This window comes from Leopardus geoffroyi, chromosome C3, assembly GCF_018350155.1.
Source record: "Leopardus geoffroyi isolate Oge1 chromosome C3, O.geoffroyi_Oge1_pat1.0, whole genome shotgun sequence".
NCBI lineage: Eukaryota > Metazoa > Chordata > Mammalia > Carnivora > Felidae > Leopardus > Leopardus geoffroyi.
Window position 1 is genome coordinate 139,423,451 of NC_059338.1, and position 6,632 is coordinate 139,430,082.

Sequence of the window (6,632 nt, forward strand, 5' to 3'; positions counted from 1 at the left end):
AGTAAGATCTAGGTAATTTATCTCCTTCAGGGAAAAGTAGATCTCAAGCTACCATGTATCATGAATCTCAGTATTTGTATATTCAAATCCAATGTAGTATTCTCATTTCCACTCCTTTTAATCAGGTCATCAAGTTTTGTTTTTGTTTTTGTTTTCCATTTAACATTCTCAACAAAACACCATAGTGTACTTGTAAATGTTACATTTCTTGACTTGTCTCTGACATTATCCTAATCTACCCATTTTGGCAGTCTGCTTAAAATCTTAAAATTGGAATTTAAACAACATTCTTGACATCATAGAAAAAAATGTATTGAAATAAAACACTTAAACATGCTTTTAAAGTACCTTTAGGTGAAGAAATGTTTAAAAGCAAACTATTTTCTATACATGTGGTAATTAATATCTATTATAAATAAGTCAGGACTTCAAGGGTACTGACCAATCACTGATTTCTAATGTATTATTTCACATAAATAATAATACAAGTTACAGCATTATCAGCAGATGCATTCATGTTGTAAGACGCGGATGGTATATTTAATTAATTGTAAGTAATACAAATGCTTGACATAAACTCTTCAGACTTCAGATGTGGAGATGTTTTGTGATAAGCTTTGAAATCCACTGGCATACGCCATTCTTTCATTCAAGACAAATATGTGGGCGAATCAGCAGGAGTCCATTCTGGCTTCCAGAGAGTGCCCTGGAGCTGTCCACAGGAAGGTGCTGGAAAAGGCAGCCGCAGATGGTCCAGGTACACAATTATTTCAGCCCGAAATGCAGGAGAATAATCACTCATGTTAGAGTATTGCTACAGTGTACATGACCTGGAAACCGCCTCATGAAGGTTGCAGGGCCACTTCCAATTTCCTTTGATAATTATTTTTAAAAAGATGATTTCTCCAAAGAATAAGGAGAAAATTCAAATAAGACAGGAATCATTTATGTAGTATCACAGATATACATGACATCCCTAAAAGGTACCTGGCTGAATTGCTAAATAACTGGTATTTTATCCAAGAATATTTAAAGTTCTTTATGAAAGGATGCAAGTTCAGACTCCATGGATTTTCCTAGTATTTCCAACTCCATATTGGAAAATCAAACGTCATTTTAAAAATCAGTTATTTACCCCCAGTAGAATTGCCCTCCTAGTAAACTGAAAGGGAAGGGGACAAAAGGATTTGTAGTTTTAGCAATATACAAGGACTGACTTTCAGATCCATGGTAAAGGTCAGGTGTAATATTCAAAAACAAATTAAAAGGCAGCCATTCTATTGGACTCAGAAGATTCCAGCAAGCATTGGGCACCCATGGGCATTGGTTCAAAATGTGTTTATTGTGATCACACCCCAGATGATGCTGCAAGCACTATTAAGGACCCTATTCACCACCATCCTTCTTGCATTATGTATGCAGTTATTGTTTTGCATTATGCACTATCTAAAATGATACAAAAACATTTTGCTGAAAAATAAACCACTGGTTTTATGCTTAACACCAGGATTACAAAATGTGATGTCATGAATTATTCATATCATTCGATTTAATGTAATCATTTTCTCCCTAGCGCTAAGCCTCTGTGAATGGTGCCCTATGCAGCCACTGTTTTGAAGAACTTAATACTAGGGGGAGAAACACCTGGCATTAACTGACAGTGAATTAGGCTCATTGTCACTTTGGAAAAAAAATTGCAATTTAATCTTTGATCTTCTGTACATCCTAATTCCAAGGAGCATTTATCAACACCACAAAATAAACCAAGCTTAGGAATTTATAGAAATATTGACCTCGACATTTAGGCATAGGCATATATAAAAGTACACACGTACATTTGGAATTTGAACTATAGAATGGCATTCATCTTTGTTTCTTTCAAAGCAATGACAGAGTATATTTTGAATGTGTTTACGCTAATATCAAATACATTTTAATACACATTTATAATTTATTTAGATCAAATCTTTCAAAGAAGTACTGACCTTAGGACAAAGCATGTTGAGAAAGATAAATACATCGATGCAACTTAGCCTACAGATTAAAGTCATTTATCTTCAAGGCAGTCTTCCCCCACCCCCCAAAAAAACCAAAAACAAGAGTAAACCAAGAGTACAGAGTGCTTCTGAATGCTTGAAACTCCATAGAGAAAGGACAGACATTGGCTTAAAACTGGTAGGAACAACTTTTGAAAATCAGAATCCCCTTCTGGTAGCTTATCTTTGACTTTTAATCCATGCTTTAGTATGGTAAAGTTATTCCAAATGTTTCCATTACCCTTAAATTAGAAGATGCTTCATTCTGGGATTGAATATAGAATCGTGTTACAGTGAGAAGAGTAGAGATCCAACAAACCTGATTCCTAATTCCAGCCTCTTTTCCTGTCCAACTCCTGAGCTTCTATACGTGATAATATCACCGGCCCTACCACTCTCAGAATGGGGTAGGGACACCCAAATGACATAATATGAGGGAAAACACATGAGATGATTCACAGATAAGAGGAGTTACTATTTAAAACCAAAAATGCGTATAATTTGTACATATTTGCAATCTACAGAAGTGTTCAAGTGCACAAGTAAAGGTATTTTATAGGTATCAAAAATAAAGTAAGAAAGGTTTGTAACAAAGCAATTCACGTACTAAGAAAAAAGAATGCCATAGCAATTTAAGGACTAAACAGTACACAAATCTATATGGAATAACTTACCCATATAATTAGCAAAAGGAAGAAAAGTTTGTATGTAGTGTCAGGAAAGATCTCAATTACTATTCCAGAACAATTGTTATCTCTCACGGCACCTAGCATAGCATCTTGCACAGTTGGTACTCGGCCACTGTTGGCCTGATTGATAATGAAGACAGTCACCGTGGTCAATCCAACAGTAATTGAACGTCCGTTTTTTTATAAGGTCAGTGTAAAATCTGTCAACTGCTCCACTGTGATAACAAATGCCTGGAAAACTTAAAACTCAGGCTTTACCAAATAAGAACAAATCGGCAATGTTCACTACTGCCCCAAACAGCAATGGGGTGTTTCAGGGGTGCGGGGAGGTAGTAAGGGAGGCAGAACAGTGAATGGCAAACATTCCTTAAGCTAATGGCTTGTTCGAGTTGCTTCCACAATATAGTCTTTTTTCAACCTAATAGCCTAGGTAAAGAAAAAATTCCCCTTTCCCCTAAATACAAATTTTTAGGCATTTTGTCTATTAATCTTAGAAGCCTACTTCAACTAGTCTCATTAACACCGCGAACTGGGCCAGAAGAAACCATGTCACATTTTAAGAGCTGCCTTCCTTTCATTTCAAGAGCACCTTGACCTTCTCCAGGAGTCATATCATATACTCCTATCATGGTTCTCACTGCTCCCCGGGGCGGCTGCCTGGTCTCCCGAGAGCCCGTCTCGGCACAGGGTGGTCTTCAGTGACAGTCTGCACAGGAAGCCTCTGGGGTCGGCTTTTCATTTGCTCACTCACACACTCACTCACAGTTTTGAAAAAAATTATCATGTATTCAAATCCAAAAAATGTTTGTGCTTAAAAAAAAAATCTGGAGAACTGAGAACCAAGCCAGTGCTTTAAGCCTCTCGGTGCAGCTACAGCCTAATTACTGCCTGCTGCGTGGCGCAGTTAAACACAATCAGTCAGAAAGCCTTAAAGATACAATATCCCTTTTCACAAACTGTCTGCTTGTCAATTCCAAGTCACCCCCCTGCTTTAAATCAACCAACCACAGAGCTGTTATGAACAGCAACTGATTTTCCATGCAGTGCTGCAAAACAAAATCACACCGTATCCTATTTTTAATGGCCACAGTTTTTCAACTGCATAACAAGAGTTAGCTGGCACTGCTGAGCTGAACAGTATCCAAAAAATGGGTTCAAGTAGAAATAGCATGGAACCCTTGAAGTGAACAAGTACAGACCCAATTACAAGTGCATTGTGATGCTCAGTACCAATTACATCCAAATAACAGTGGAGCAAATTTCCCCTTAATAGTTATACTGTAGACATCAACTTTTTTTTTTTTTTGTTCCTCCGGGATATAGCTTGATACTTAAAAAGTGGGGGGGTCAGGAGGCTGAATCATAAATATTGTTTTATTAGCATGCAGTTTATTTATGCACAAAGGCTTTTCTATGGTGTCAGCTTCTAGGGACATGGCACCTCGGTCATCACAGAGAGATGTTCTTCTTTCCATAGAGTTCATGGTCTGTCAGAAATTTCACCTGGGAAATTTTCCTTGTGTATTGCGCATTAGAAACCATCTTTCGTCAAACAATATCCTTTTTAATTATTTGAGCCTTAGGGATAGAAACAGGCAGTACCAGGGATTTTTTCTTCTTTTTAAAGGAAACCTAGCCCCTTCTCCAAAGAGGCGGGTAAAATTAGGCATTCCATGAATTGAGGGAGCTGCCACTTGGGCCCCTGGGGGCTGACATATGACAGGTTCCTTAATAGCTAGAAGAAGAAAGAAAGAGAAATGGGAAAACAAATGAGCTGAATGGAAGTTGAAGAGATGGAAAAGAAGGTACGTACAACAAATTGATCCTTAAAGCCCGGAGCCAAGATAAGGGAAAAGGAGAGGCAAGGGAGACCACATTAAACAAAGCAAACAAGAAAATGTAGCTATAAAATATGTGTTGTGCTTTGTTGACTATCAGAGAGTCACAGAAACAAGGGCTCTTCAATGTTAGCCTGTTCTAACCTTGGACCACATACTATCCCAGCAGTCACCCTTGCTCTGCTGGAACATTCTGCCACAGACAGGCAGCTTTCATTTGTTCCTTGGGTATTAACTTCACTTTCAATTTCTTCCAGGCCAGTATGGGCACTATAGTAGTAACAGAATGCCACATCTTTTCAAGGCTGGCCACTGAGGCTTGAGGAAACTAGCAAGAGAAATTAATGATGTCTCTAGGGCTTTATCAACATGCTTCAGAGGATGGGAGTACAATGTGAGCAAATGGATCTTTCTTTATTTGCCCCTTGATTCTACCCACTTTCTCTTTATCTGGAACCATGAGCTAGAGCACGTGGTCCAATATTTCCCGCCAGCTTGGTATCCTTTGCCGTTTCCTCTTTTCCAGTCCCGCGTGAGCTTCATCCTGAAACAAAATCAAGCAAACTATATTTTTTTGTGGTGTCCAGTAATATTTAAGTTCTTTAAAAGTTTTCAGTTGGAATAAAAGATAAGCAAGAGACATGCCACAAATTACAAGTAAGTGTTAGGAAACTACCAAGCCATCTGACCCTCTCATTTTAGAGATGAGGAAACTGAGAACTCAGAGGAAGGTGATTCTAGAATACATTTATCGTCAGCAGGCAGGGAGTCAATAGCCACGACACCTGGCACTGATTCCGAGACTCGTGGTAGCAGTGGGAATGCTATTTATTGTACATAGTGACTCACAAATCTAGGTTATGTGAACTATAAAAAGCCTGACTCAGAGCTCCAGAGAGTAAGGAGCTAATACTACTGAAATATAGGACACAGATTGCAGTATTAGGATGCTTGTAGGATTATTTTTCAAGGCAGCATTATCCAAAGCAGCACTGAATATAGTTATACACCCACTAATGAATATGTGTCAAATTTCATAACATAAACCAAGATAACATTTAATGACAATCAGCATATATACTTCACGGGCATTTTTGGCGAGAGGGAGGGGGCTGAGACAGGGGTGGCGGGGAGCCAGGTTCAGGGAAAAGAGGCTGGGCCATCAGAGGGAGCGGGCCTGGAGGAGGCCAGTGAAGGCAGGAGTACCTGAGGTCCCACGCCCACTGGCAACCTAGGACGAGGATCAGGTCTTTGTCAATCTCTGCCTACTGTCTCCTTTTACCCCAAGGGAATTGGAAGACTACCCAAGGAAAAAGGGTATCTATCAACCTTTCCACTGCCCAACGCAGACATCACCCAAAAATGTTAAGTCAGGTTTACCTTCAGGATCTTTGAATGATTTCAGTCCTTCCTGCCTTGGCTCAGATTTCCCCAACCTCTGTCAATAGCTGACATTCCTTTAGCCACTGAGAACTAACATGACCTAAAATGCAAATGCTTGGCTGAGGTAATGGTTAATCAGTGAAGTAAAAAAATAGACCGATCCATCCAATGGAAAAGACTGATGTGTGATCTTTTCCCGTTTTGACTGAGGAGAGAATCTGCAAACAGAAGGAGGATACTGGCAACCTCAGGCGAAGGAAAGAAGAAATAAGTTTTAAAGAAGAGGGAGCTGAAGACACAGAAAGAAAACTTCAGCGACATCGCAACACACAGCGGGGGCGTGGAAAGAGGCTTAGCATCAAGTGTATTTTAATCTGCAGCTAAGAAAATGGAGTTTTATCCTCAAATGATTTAGGAAGATTTTTGCGGGGGTGTTTGGTAGATGTTATTGGGAGTTTTATTGTTTGTTGCTTCTGTTGTTTTTAACATCGCTTGCTTCCTATAAAGAAATTTTTTCCCCAGGGAATCTTATCCCTGTAACTATATTGACTTAATTCTGAACCACCAGTGCAATTAAAAGACGGTTCTAATTAATAGGCAATAGAATGGTTGTATGTAAAAGATTTAAGCAGTTTATGCTTGGTGCACTAAACGAATCCGAACAAAGTCACAAAAGGCATCAGAGC

At 39.1% G+C, this 6,632-nt stretch overlaps 1 long non-coding RNA gene across 1 annotated transcript; it reads right to left on the bottom strand.

Moving 5' to 3' along the window:
- Positions 1 to 335: 335 nt before the first annotated feature.
- On the bottom strand, positions 336 to 6,275 carry LOC123586172. The gene is made up of 2 exons (XR_006706650.1): positions 5,944 to 6,275; positions 336 to 5,107 (listed from the first exon to the last, which is right to left on the bottom strand). It is a non-coding gene; the product is annotated as an uncharacterized LOC123586172 (long non-coding RNA).
- Positions 6,276 to 6,632: the final 357 nt, after the last annotated feature.